Source organism: Chrysochloris asiatica, unplaced genomic scaffold (assembly GCF_000296735.1).
Source record: "Chrysochloris asiatica unplaced genomic scaffold, ChrAsi1.0 scaffold00016, whole genome shotgun sequence".
NCBI lineage: Eukaryota > Metazoa > Chordata > Mammalia > Afrosoricida > Chrysochloridae > Chrysochloris > Chrysochloris asiatica.
The window spans coordinates 934,520-948,575 of record NW_006408534.1 but is presented as its reverse complement, the minus strand read 5'-3'; the positions used below and the strand labels follow the sequence as shown (position 1 = coordinate 948,575).

At 38.4% G+C, this 14,056-nt stretch overlaps 1 pseudogene; it reads right to left on the bottom strand.

The window, feature by feature from the left end:
- Positions 1-3,098: 3,098 nt before the first annotated feature.
- On the bottom strand, positions 3,099-13,606 carry LOC102827457 (annotated as a pseudogene).
- Positions 13,607-14,056: the final 450 nt, after the last annotated feature.

Below are 14,056 nucleotides of genomic sequence, written 5' to 3'. Positions count from 1 at the left end.
AAATAAAGGTTAAAAAAAAAGAAATGTAAGGTAATAAAATATTAAAATGATAATTTGAAGATGATATTGAAGACTCAGCAGGAAGTGAAACTTATTTATTTATTTCCATCTAATTAAATTGAGCTTTTACAAATTCACTGCTTCTTCTCACTATGAGTATGTGTATAAGAATTTGTGCATATGTGTGTCTTTATTTCCACCATTGTTGAATTATTGTGGAAATTATTTTATGGCTTGTTAAATTACAGCACCTAATTTTCTAGCACATTTACAAAACATCAAATTTACAAATGAGTTTAGTTGTTCAATAAAAGAAAACCAACCTGGCAAAAGCCATAATTAAGGAATTAAAATAAATAACTTGAGACATATTAATCAATAAATTAAAATAAATAAATGAGACACGGAGAAACCTGCGCATAGAAGAATTCATTGTTTTTGCAGAGCAACAATGGATTATTTTTCTTGAATAGCAAAGCTGCAAGGAAGAAATATTCTATATGCAGGCCCCTAGTTATTATTATCATTTTTTTTCTTTTTGAATCATTCTCCAATTTACTCATGATTTTATTAGTATCCTTTTACTTTAAATTTTGACTCTCCTATACTTTAGTATATTTTTATTAAAAGTTAGAAGCCATATATTAGCTACATTTTATTCTACTTGTAATCATAGGTAGTTTTAATACTTTTATTAACAATGTTCTTAAGACTATTAGGAGACAGGATTTGTCAATTGAATTACTACCAGTTTAGGCTTAGTGATTGTAAACATTCTTCCTTGTAGCCTTAGTTTAAGGCAATAAAGAATCCCTAAAAAACACCTAGGCCATAAATAAGGGCTGTGGGTACAAGAATTCCTAAAAACAATTAGACTATAGATAAAGGCTATGGGTATATACAGATACTAAATAAAATGTCTGACTTAGACATTCTTAAATTAATGATCAGTAATAGAGAAGTTGTTTTTCATAGCCTCAGTTTCCCTGATAAGTGATGCTTTTGTAGGCTATAAACAGATAGTGTATGGAAGAAGTTAATGGAGAGTTAATTGCAACTAACAACTAAAATTAACAAGACTTAACAGACAAAGGTTAAGAAACATATGTAAAGGTTAACTTGCTTGTCAGAGAAAAGAATACATTTAGGTAGGAAAAAATGTTTAACTAAAAGGTTTCAAGGCTCCCGAATGTCTCCTATGCCTTGAGATAATGTCTCTTTGCTATAACTTCCCATCCCTGTTGTAAATCATGAAGAATGTGCCCCAGACTTGATTGTATTTTGATGTCATTTATTACTATGAAAGCAATGTTTTTTTGTAATGGTATATAAGGGGGTTGTAAGAAAAGAATAAGAAGGAAGTAGAGAGAGGAGAAAGAAAGAGAAGAAGGATTATGAGATGGAGAGGAGACGAGAAAAGAATGGAGGGAGGCTAGAGGGAGTAATGTAGAGCAGGAGCAGGGGAGTGGAGTAGTGAAAGAAGTAATGTAGATAATTAGGAGTAGTAGTGTAGAAGGAAAAAAAATAAGAGTAATGTAGAGAAGGAGACAGTAAAGAAATGGAAGGAGGGGAAGCTAGTAAAGAAGCAGAAGAGATGAGCAGGAGACAGGAGAGAAAAGAATGAGCAGGAGGGTAAAAAATGAGCAGGACAGTAAAGAATGAGAGAGTAGAGTAGCAAAGAAATAAGAATAATAAAGCATGTAAGAAGACCCATTGCCTCTGTAATTCTTACCACTGACTCTGCTCCTGCCTTCGGAAAAACACTGGAATAAGTTTGCTGGGGCTGGCTCCCGGCACCAACCAAATAAAAGAAAAGTAAAATTTTAGAACTAGAAGAAATATTAACTCAACAGCACATAAAAACAACAAAATTTTTGGTCTCCATTTTGAGGATAATACATCCCAGGAAGGTCAAGTAATATAATTAAATTATGACAGTTTGAAAATAACAACAACAACAAAAAATCTAATACTGACAGATATACCAGGGATTTCAAGGAAGAAACAGGTTTTAAAAACTAAGGAAAATGACGTGTGCCAGTGTTTCTTTCACCATACTTATTCAATCTATATGCTGAACAAATAATCCAAGAAGATGGATTATATAAAGAAACACGTGGCATCATGATTAGAGGAAGACTCACTAACAACCTGCCATATGCAGATGATAAACCTCACTTGCTGAAAGTAAGGAGGATTTAAAACACCTAGTGATGAAGATCAAAGACCACAGCCTTTGATATGGATTGCATCTCAATGTAAAGAAAAAAAAAACAAAAACAAAAAAACTACTGGACCAGTAAACAACATCCAAATAAATGGAGATAAAACTGAAGTTGTCAAAGACTACATTTTGCTTAGATCAACCATTAACACTCATGGAAGCAGCAGCCAAAAATCAAATGACATTTTGCATTTGGCAAATCTGCTGCACAAGACCTCTTTAAAGTGTTCAAGATCAAAGATGTCAGCTTGAGGACTAAGATGTGCCTGACCCAAGTCATGGTATTTTCAATAAGTTCATATGCATGTGAAAATTGGGCATTGAATAAGGAAGACTGTAGAAGAATTGATGCATTTGAGCTATAGTGTTTGAGGAGAACATTGAAAGTACCACCGACTGTCAAAAAAACAAATAGATCTGTGTTGGAAGAAGTCCAGCCAGAATGATCCTTGGAAGCCAGGATGGCCAGACTTCATTTCTCATATTTCAGACATTATTGTCAAGAGGGACCAGACTGTGGAGAAGGATATCATGTTTGGTAACATGGAGGGTCAGAGAAAAAGAGGGAGACCCTGGGTGAGATGGATTGGCACACAGGCAGCAGCAAGAGGCTCAAAGTTAACAACGATTGTGAGGTTGGCCTAGGATGAGGCAGTGTTTTGTTCTGTTGTGGATAGGGTCGCTGTGAGTTGGTACTGACTCAATGGCACCTAACAACAACAGTAACAACATTATACAGATTTTTCTGTGTAATGGAACCCCAAATGGTTACATTGTACAAGCTATGAGGTTTTAAACGTGTGACAAAGGACATAGGGTGATTTTCTACTCATTACAAGGAAATCCTCACTAAAGTTTCAGTGAGGCACAGCACTTAGAAACCATGAACCTTCAGCTGGTCACCCTTAGCCAGACCAATATCTACAAAGAACTAGCATATGTTCTTGTGCTGATCACCTGGTAGCTGAATTACTTCTCCACATACTGGATACTTAATTACAGTACCACTGTAGGCAAATTTGTTCTTAAATGCCTTCACTAGTTTCTTTTTATCATAATCACCAGCAATCCCTTGGACAGTAAGTAGTAAGGGTCTTCCTGACATTTCTCTGTTGAATTCTTATGTGGATATAATCCTAAATCACAGCAGAAAGCAGGTCACCACTCTTACTTGCATCATCAAGGGGTCAAAAGAGAGGAGGTTCTGGAGAGCTGACACACAATACGATGGTTTTCCTTGGTGGAAACAGCCTATGGAAGTCAGTGGGAGAAGGTAGACATGGGGGAGGGAGCATCTAGAAGCAATAGATAGAGCTCAAGGGGGAGGCTGCTGAATCCTTGGCGGTAGCGGCTCTATGACTGGGGCATATATTTTCAGGGTCCAGAAAATGGTTTAAGACATTTATTGCAAAACCTCAGAGATATTATTATAAAAAAGTTGCTTTAAGGATGTCAATAAATTCATCAACTTCAAGTGGACTTTACCACTCAGTGTTCACAAACATCATTTGGTGCAAGGAATATAATTCCTAGCCAAATACAGAGATCACAAAAAGAAAATTCTTCCAACAATTCATAGCTGAAAGCAAAGGTTTTAGTGATACAGAAGTGAAAAATTAAAAAGTACAAACTGTGTGGTGTTGTTGTTAAGTGCTGTCAAGTCAGTTAGGGTTAGGGTGCCACAAACGGACTCCCAAAACTCCATAGAGAGACACAATAAGTGATTTCAGCAAACATGCTTTCAGAGGAGACAGACCATCATTTTTCTTACTTGTTAAATGTCACCAAGTCAGTTCATAGCTACTCTGTATAGGATTTCTAAGGAGTGGATGGTGGGTTTGAATCACCAACCTTATGATTTGTAGTCAAGTGCTTATCCTACAGTGCCACACTAGGGCTCCTTGTTATTTTTAAAAGCTGTTGAGTCAGCTTGACCCATGTTGTTGTTGTTGTTAAGTGCCGTTGAGTCGGTTCTGACCCATAGCGACCCTGAACAGGGTTTCCAAGGATGTAAATCTTTACAGGAGCAGAAAGCCTCATCTTTCTCTCACGGAACAGCTGGTAGTTTTGAACTTCTGACCTTGTGATTTGCAGCCCGATTCGTAACCACTACGCTACCAGAGCTCACAGCGACCCTATATAGGGTTTCCAAGGAATATCTGGTGAGCTTGATCCACTGAACTTCCAGTTCACACCAGCCTTGCAGTCCAGCGCATTAACCCACCAACACCACACAACAGCTTGGAGCAGCTGCTCCTCTTACGGATTGGTTTAAAAGAATCATCCTGGCCTCTTTTGACATTTACATACTTATTAGATATTTTTGTCACACCCTGAGCTTTTCACCAACGCACTTATGAACATTTCTACTTTCTGAGAATTTGTTTGTTTGTTAAGTTTAATGTCTCCTTGCCTTGATGTTGAGTTACAAATGCCTCAAGAGTAGTAAGCAAATTTAGCATGCTTCTCTTGTATCCCCATAAACAGCATAGAGATGCTTGGTATGCAGTTGAAAATAATGACTAGTTCTTAAGAAAGAGAGAGAGAGAAGTATGAAAAGATGAAAGAGAAAAGAAGGAGGAGATAAAGAAAGAGGAGGAAAAGGAAAAGAAGAAAAAATAAAGAGAAGGAAAGAAGAGAGGCAAGCAGAGTATTTACACTGGCTGGGTATGGGGATTGTTAAACTCAGGCACAATGAGGGGGTCAAGAATTTCAGGGGGAACCTGTGACAAAGTAGTGGGAAACTGTGTCCATACTTAAGGCTTCAAAACCCAACAAAATATGTGTCAGGATGGTAGAGCAGTCTAAGGTGTCAGAGTTAAATACCAACAAACATCTATACACTAAAATATAAATATACCACAACTAGGTTATGAATCGGGCTGCGAACTGCAAGGTCAGCAGTTTGAAACTATCAGCTGTTCCATGAGAGAAACATGAAGCTTTCTGGTCCCGTAAAGATTTACAGCCTCGCAAACTCTGTGCAGGGTCGCTATGAGTCAGAACCGACTCCACAGCACATAACAACAATAATTATTTAAGTGGGTGATGAAACAGAATGCAAGTGCCTTCACTGACCAAGTTGATGGAGGTTGGGGCGGAACCACTATCCGAACACCAGGATGCCTTCATGAGAGTGTTTTAACCTAAAAAATATTTCATGCTTGCCTACTTGCTCTGTTTCACTGGCAAATTTTGGAAATAGTTCACATGTAGGCATGTTAGCAAAGTGCTGAGAGGGGATGTCTACTGAAGAGAAACTTCATTTAAGACATGAAACATTTTATAATAATCTTTAGGGCAGACTGAAGAAAATCCTGGACAAGAAACAATAGAATGTTTTTGGTCCTTTGACTCTGAGTATCAAAAACATACAAGTTTCCTCCATAACTTTACTTACGATTTTTTTGATGCTCCATATCTGAAACCTTTCTTTTTACACTGCAGAAGGTCTGCACATTCAAGAAGGGAAGTGTATGGTGATCCTCATATATAGACCTCAGGGAGTTGAGAAGCTCAGGGAGTTGATTATCTTTTATTATTGGAAGGTTCCATTAAGCGGCTCCCAAACTCCTAGAGACAGTAGGATAAATGCTGGTCAGTCTCTCACCATTCCCATGATAGGTTGTGAGTCAGGTGATTGTGCTGAAACCTGTTCGGTGACATAGCATCACGCAAGGCTCCACTGACAGATGCATGATGGCTTTACATCAGTAACACTGGCCGATAATTTCACCCAGTGTCCTGCATGGAAGAAGAAAATTTTACCACGGAATCACCACTCCCTCTGGGGATATTTAATGGAAAAATTAACCCAGATGCACTGAACCAAAAAGTGGCCTACTAGAGCAGGGGTCAACAATCTTTTTCTGTGAAGTATCATAGAGTAAATACTTTAAGCTTTGGGGGGACATATAATCTATTGCAACCACTTCACTCTGGCACTGCAGCATGAAAACAGCCAGAGACAGTAAATAAATGAACATGGACTGCATTCCAATTTAAGTTTATTTTAAAAAACAAGTGATAGGCCAGATATGACCTATAGGTCCCAGGTTGCTGATCCCTAATCAAAAGCAAACAAAACAAAACTCATTTCTGCTGCCTTAACTGTGACCCTCAATATTTCTTGCAACATGTTCCAATCTAGGTCCCCATCTCCAGTGGGATCTCTCAGTATTATTCTCTTCTCCACACAGTTGCTAGAAGGACTTTCCAAATACTCACCTGAGATCTTGTCATTTGTCTGTTTCAATTCTTTAGTCTGCACAGCATATTGACCATATCTGCCACTTGATAATGCCTGATGACTCACATATATATGTGTGTGTGTGTGTGTGTGTGTGTGTGTGTGTATCACATAGTTGTTGTTTTTGCTAAGTGCTTTCAAGTCAGTTCTGATTCATAATGAACCTGCAAAGGGTTTCTGAAGCTATCAATGTTTTTGCAGGAGCAGAAAGCCTTATGTTTTTCCCAAGGGGTCCAACTGCTGACCTTGTGACTTGCAGCTCAGTGCTTATCCTCTAAAGAAACCACGCTCCTGTATCACACAGTAGAAAAATAAAAATCATCCATTTGACCCTGAATGAGAAAAAGACATAACATACATAATTATTTGTTCAACACAATTTCCTCTTTGCTTTGGAATTTTGGTCTTTATATGCATATGTTATTGATTTTCTGTCCAAACATGCCTCAGTAAATGGACATTTATTGATTTTGCACTGGTCTTTGTATTTCTCAAAGAGATTGCTGTATTTGGCAAAGGTTCTGGATTCTGCCTCTCCACACTGTAGAAAAGGAGTAATAAACTCAAAGGAATTCTTGATTCTGTAATTTTGGTAACTTTTTCTGAGTAATGCTAAGATCTTACATTTATAAAACCTTCTTATCCTTGCCCCTCCCACAAAACACCTGCATTTCTCTGATTTTTATCTGACACTCATGATGGTACTGGTGTGGTGCTTCAAGATAATGGGCTGGACCACAAAGTCTGTTTGAGCCACAAAGTCAGCAGTTCGTACCCACCAATTGCTCCTAGGAAACCCAATACAAAATCACTATGAGTAAGAACCAACTCAAAGGCACACAACAACAATATGGTGGTACTGTGTTGCAGACCATGAAGGCCTGGTCAGAGGTTCGAGGCCCTATAGGCTCAAGTGTAACAGATCTAGCCACCTGGCAGTTAATAACAAATTATTTTTATTAAATGCAGACATGAAGCCCTTGATATACACAGATAAATGTAATATTTTCCTAAAAGTCAAGACTGTAAAATTCTAAACAGGCAAAGTTTTTCCCTCAGAGAATTCATTCAAAGTAAATTGGGTGGCTCCCTGGTCTGTTCCAAGGACAATAGGAATGCGCTCCCTAAAGTGTTTCCAGGTGCTACCTATTCACCCTGGCGCCTCTTTTCCCGAAGAACCTGGGCTTGGCAGCCAACACAATGGGAATCCTCCCTTTCCTCCCTCCATTTGAGGCTAGGTGCTAAAAGGTATGTTAATTAAGCTTGAGAAACTAAGTTGCTGTAGTGAGATTGGAACCTGCAAACTATGATGTAAAGTTGCCTAAAATGTCTGGAAAAATAAGATTGACAGCTGTACCTTGTCTTAGTCCCCGCCTAGCTTTGTGTAAAGTACCTCCCCTAAATAAAAGGAAGACGCAGAACGAATCCAGGTGTATTACGACTGGCAAGGTGTGCGTTATAGCATTGCAAGGGGTACAGTCCAGCCTTGCAACCATACTGCCTGTTTAGCTAAGATGTTTACTATGCAGGATATTACGGCTTTCGTGGCTGAGATGTTTGCAATGCAGGATCTGCCTGATGCCAGTCCAGCATTCACTTTGGTTTCGGAGTGTCTCTTTGTCTCTCTCTTTGCGTCTCTGTGTCTCTTTTGCTATCTCTATCGCCGCTGGATCTCCCCTCCTTGTGAACCAAACACTCGTGAACAACACAACTATGTCGAGGCAAGTCGCCGGCAGTACTGTAAGGAATATACGGATAATTTCATTGTTCATATTTTACCTGAGAGGAAATTGAAGGTTGAAGAAGTTAAGGATGTAGTGTGTGCACCTAGATAAGGAGAACTGAGACTTGTGCTCAGGTGTCCTGACTTAAAGCTTGTGGAAAGGTTCAACCACTGTAAGCCCTCTTTGCATTTTGAGAAGTACAGCCTGTAAATACCCTTCAGAGCCTTAAAATTTCCCAAAAAAGGCTCCAACATTTATAGATTTGTTTCTGAATCTCCTTCGTTCAACCCAGGCCTTATACATTTCACACTTGGCTCACCTCTTCAATGGCCTGCATCTACTCCTTTACTGTGCGCCTGTGTCTTTATTTCTAGGCTTATAAGTTCCCTGGTTCAAAACCTATTTGATTGCCTATATTCAACTCTCTTTATTTTTAAATCTTCATTCGTCCCATGTAAAATATTCATTGCATATGCAAATCTATTATTAATGATATTTTCACTTACTAATTATTGCAATTATTCCCTTTGTGCCTTAATTTTGTTCCCTTATCAGAGGTAATTCATGCAGGCACAAACCACACAGACACAGGTGGACACGGGCAACCAACCTGACTCATATAATGGAGATGGAAGCACTCACTGCTTGAAGATGAACAGATAATTTTAGCTTTCAAATTGGTTTTATTTGGACTTGAATTGTCCAATATCTAAATCATTTTTTTCTAGACAGAGATTAGACCAAACAGTAGCAGCCTGGGAGCATATGCAATGTAATAACTATCATATGCTAGGCTGGGTAAAAAACCAATAATTTTATAGTATCAAAGTCAAGGAGGATCATGGAACCTCAAATTAAGCGGAAAATAGTAAAACCAGAAATCAAAACAAAAGAGAGCTAGAAGAATGATGCTGAAGAGCAAGCCCATATTGGGAAGTCAGGGCTATAGGGAGAGATCTTTTGGACAATTACCAGAAATGGATCTTGTTGAAAGCAGCTGGTTTCATTTGAAAAATGCCAAGGACTAGGTAAAAACTTACGAATAGCTTTGCCTCTCTTTCTTTGTTACACAATGTTATACATTGCACCTGTAAAAACCACATTTTTGGGAGTACTTCCAAATGTATTATAGTAAAGAAGGAGAAACGATATATGCAAACTGAACTATATTAGATATATAAGGCATCTCACAACATAAGCCTACAAGTTGATAAAATTAAATATAAAACCCCAGCCTTGACATTCATACAAGGGTAAGTTGATATGAAAGTTAAATTAAAGTGTAAAATAATTCACTCTTGAAATAAAAACATATATTACTTCTTTATCCAACATCTCATAAATCACCTTTTTTCTATTATAGAAATTTTGCTTCCGTCGCAAAATATGTATTGTGCATTATATACCATGTTTTTAATGTCCTCATAATTTTAAAATGTGTTCTTAGTAATGCATGTAAATGGCTTAACCATGAAAACTAAATGACACAAGGGTGATAAATAATTGTGGCTACATTTAATACATCTTCTATCATGTATTTCACTTGGTGATGGTATATTTCACTTGATTTATCTCTCTACATCACTGAACATAAAGGAATCACTCTTTACTATTTCAACTGAATAAGAACTAATAGCATGGAAAACATTTTAAAAAAACAAAAAACCTGTCATCTATAACATGTTGCCAATCTATTACAATGGAAATTATACACATTACATGTTCGGACATTCATTACAGAGGGTTATTGTGATGAGAAAAAAATAAATACAAGATATATCATATCAATTTAATCTATGCCATTCTTTTAAATTTTATGTATTGGTCATAAGAAATCATTCTTGCTTGACAAACACTACTTTTTTTACTGTAAGATTCCAGAAAAGCTAAGGCATTCAAGGAACTGCCCTATTAGATACAGAATACCAAATACTCTCCCCACTAAACAATGAATATTTACTTAGATATACCTCAAATTTCTCTTAATTGGTTCAAAATGCCAAATAAGTAAGTTGTAGAGCAATTGTTTATACACATAATGAATATTTTCTAAGGAACTGAGACCATGAGCAAATATTCCAAAATGTCTATCCCACATTGACTAAGAACAGTGTAGACTAGAGAACCAATAGCAAATAGCAAAACATAAAACGTTAGCAAAACATTAATAAAAGAAATACAAACAAGCATTATTTGTAACATGTTTAAGAAAAAATTCTATTAAATGGTACAAACCTTCTATAAAAAGATATTTCCTCAACAACTCACTATTGAAAGCAGCTGTTAAAGGGCAGTTTGTCTAATCCGTTATTTGACATGTCTGCCTATGCTCACCAACACCATCATGTGCTTCATAGTTGTTGTGAGGAACCTACCAGTTTATAGACTAGAAACCTTTAAAAAGGATCTTCATCAAATTATTAACATGTTTAAAAAACAAGATATTTAAATCCAGATAATATATAACAAATTGGAAACTCTTTAGATAATTTCTGATTATTTCAGGAAGAATTCAGTTGTCATTCCTCACCAGGAAATCTGTCAATGAATTTATGAAGGTGAAATAAGGCTGATGCTCTATGAATTTGTAAAAGAATAGATATTATTTCAAAGAGTTCATTAAACAGTGATGCTCACTTAATTTATATAAATTTTTACCACCATTTTTTAAAAGAACATTATTTTGTCTTTTTTTTTAATTATTGTGAATAGAGTGAAAGTTTACAGGGCAGATCAACAGTTTTACATTCAACAAATCATATACTTTGTTTCATTATAATGATTACAATCCCCTCCATGTACCATCAGTTAACAGTATTTCTCTCTATTCATTTTAACTTTTTTTTTTTTTAAACACTCAGGCATATATAATAATTTAAACCACCAAAGGGCACATTCTGCAAATCTGCCTCCTGGCCGTCATCTCTCAATCCTTCTCTTTCTATGAATTTAGAGTCTTCAGCTGCTCCCTCTCTCCATGTTCCCATCCCTCCCTCAATCTCTGGTGTCACTGCTTCTCTGGAGAAGGTCCCACATTCCACTTGTGCTCTTCACCCTTAATGGTCCTAGGGCTTTCTGTTCCTGGACTGTAAGATTAACTACTCCCCAGGTTTTTGTTTTTTTTTTTTTACTTTTTATTGTGAATTGGGTGAAAGTTTACAGAGAAAATCATCACTTTTACATTCAATAAATCATACAGTTTGTTTCAACTCAATGATTAAAATCTCCTTTGTGCTTCTACAGTTAAACCACTTCCTCCTTGTCATTCCTATTTCCATTCCTTCCTCCTTCCCGGCCCCCTTTTAAAAAAAAAAAAAAAAAAAAGTTTCATTGTTTCATTGTGAATTATGTTATAGTTTACATGGGAGAACATTAGCTTTAAATTCATCCTATTGTATATTGTTTCCTTGACACCGTTACAATCCCCTCCATGCATCATCAGCCAACCAAAGGGTATACCTGCAAGCCTGCCCCCGGGTCATCAGCACACAGCCCCTCTTTCTCTCTGGGTCTAAAATCCCCAGCTGTTCCATCTCTCCACGTCATAGTCTCTGCCTCACTGCTTCTCTGGGTAGGGCACCACTCTCCCTTATTCTCTCTTGATGGTCCCAGGGGCCTCTGCTCCTAGACTGTAAAGTTAATCACTCCCCTTTTTTGGCTACAAAATGTCCACCTTTACATTTCCAACCCTCAACAATCAGTCGTGTTAACAATTATTCACTATTGTATCACAAGAGACCCATCCACATCTCATTTCATCAGCCCCACCTAGACAGATTGAATACTATTCATTGGAGATTCTACCTTCCTCCATGCCCTTTGGTTCTAGGTTCCCTCTTGAAAGTTTGTAAACTAGTCACTTCTTGCTTTTGTAGCCTCCCCCCTCCCCATTTTGGGTAACCAATGTCCAAGTTGCCCATCCCTGTCTACTCTGTGTATGGAGGGGGTGGGAATGAGTCTTGCTGTAAAGATTTGTTCTCTCTTTTGAGCTACTGCTTCCATAGGAATCACTCAAATTCATCAAATTGTATCAGATTAAACTTTTTTTCCTCTTCTTTCTTCTTCTAGTTGAGTTTTGATCATCCAGTCATTGAAGCCATGCCGAATTGGTATTATCTACAAGTGTGGGTGTTCTTATGCATATGCCCTCTCTTCTTATCAGCTGGATGCTTCACTCTCCACTCTTAGTCCTCTGTGGCTATGTCACTGACTCTGGGCCCAAGAGTCCCCAGGTCTTGCCACACTGCTGGCCAACCAGGTCTCCACATGCATTCACAGGAGTCTATTGAACATTGTAGGGCTTAGCTCACAGCTTCATTGATGTTTTTCTGTCACTTCCCCTTATTACTGACGAACGTGGTCACCAGTCAGAGCATGTGGGCCCATTGAGTCTTAGTCTTAGAAAGAGGTTTGCCCTGAGGGGACCCAACGACTTGCCTTGATGTCTCCTGGGCAAGCAACTTGCTTGTTCTTATAGTAGTCAGTTGGACTGTCATTATTGTTTTGTGTTTTTCCTGTTGGTCTTTCTTTCAAGAAGTGTCTTCTGTTCTTCTAGCTGCTCCAGGCCAGTCTGCTTGTACTTTTAAGTGAAAATTTCCCACCTTTAAATATTCTTGGTGCTGTTCAGGATTCCACCTATAGTCTTATGTAATGCAGAAGCTCCACAAGAAGCTTCCTTCACGGGGCACTTTGTAGCCCCATTTTAGGTATTCCAATCAGTTAAAGCAGAAGATGGACTTACAAACTTTCTATGGGGATATTTCTGGCTATTCCTTTCTTTCCCCCTCAAGTGTCTATTTTATAATGATGTATCAGGGAAACTAAGATTCAAAAGCCAGCCAAGCATCTTAACATTATTTCCCCCCTTTTTCCCATTCTGACCATGTCTCAATCCCTGTATCCCTAAGCCCCATTGTTACAAAGTTGTGCATACATCATTATTTACCTCTGTCCCAATTCAGCTTCACATTCATCCTATCATATTTCATTTCATTGCAATGATTATAATCCCCTCCATGCATCATCAAATAACCAAAGAATACACCCCACAGGCCTGCCCCCCTTGGCTATCAGCACACAGCCCCTCTCCCTCCCTGAGTCCAGTGTCCCCAGCCACTCCATCTGTCCACATCATCATCTCTGTCTCCATCTCTGGTATCACTGCCTTTCTGGGGAGGGTCATGCTCTCCACTCTTCTCACTTGATGGTCCCAGGGACCTCCGCTCCTGGGCTCCAAAATCAATCACTCCCCTCCTTTTGTCAAAAAACATCTTCTACATTTCTGACCCTCACAGTCAGTCCTGATGGCAACTATTCACTGTTGTACCACAAGAGTCTTATCTCCATTTCCTTTTGCCAGCCCGGTCCCAACAGATGGGAAATCATTCAGTGGAGGTTCTACCTACCCATGCCCCGTCTAGGACTAGACTCACTCTTGAAAGCTTGTAAGCCAATCGCTTCTTGCCTTTATAGTTCCCCACCCCCCCACCCCCATTTTGGATCTGGGCAATTTCTAGCCCCCTTTAACGTATTCCAATCAGTTATAGGCTAAAGATGGGCTCACATGCTTTCTATTGTGACATTTCTGGCTATTCCTGCCCCCACCCCTCAAGTGTCTATTTCACACCAGTAGGCAAGGGAAACCAAGATTCAAAAGACAGCCAAGCATCCTAACATTATTTCCCTGTTACCCTTTCAAACCATGCCTCAATCCCTGTACCCCGAAGCCCTGTTGTTTCAAAGTTGTGCATACATCATCTTTACCTCTGTCCCACTTAGCCCATGCGAACTTGCCTAACTGTTCTCCCATCAGCCTTGTTCTTCTATTCCCCTCCCCCTACTTGTGTATTGCCAGCACAC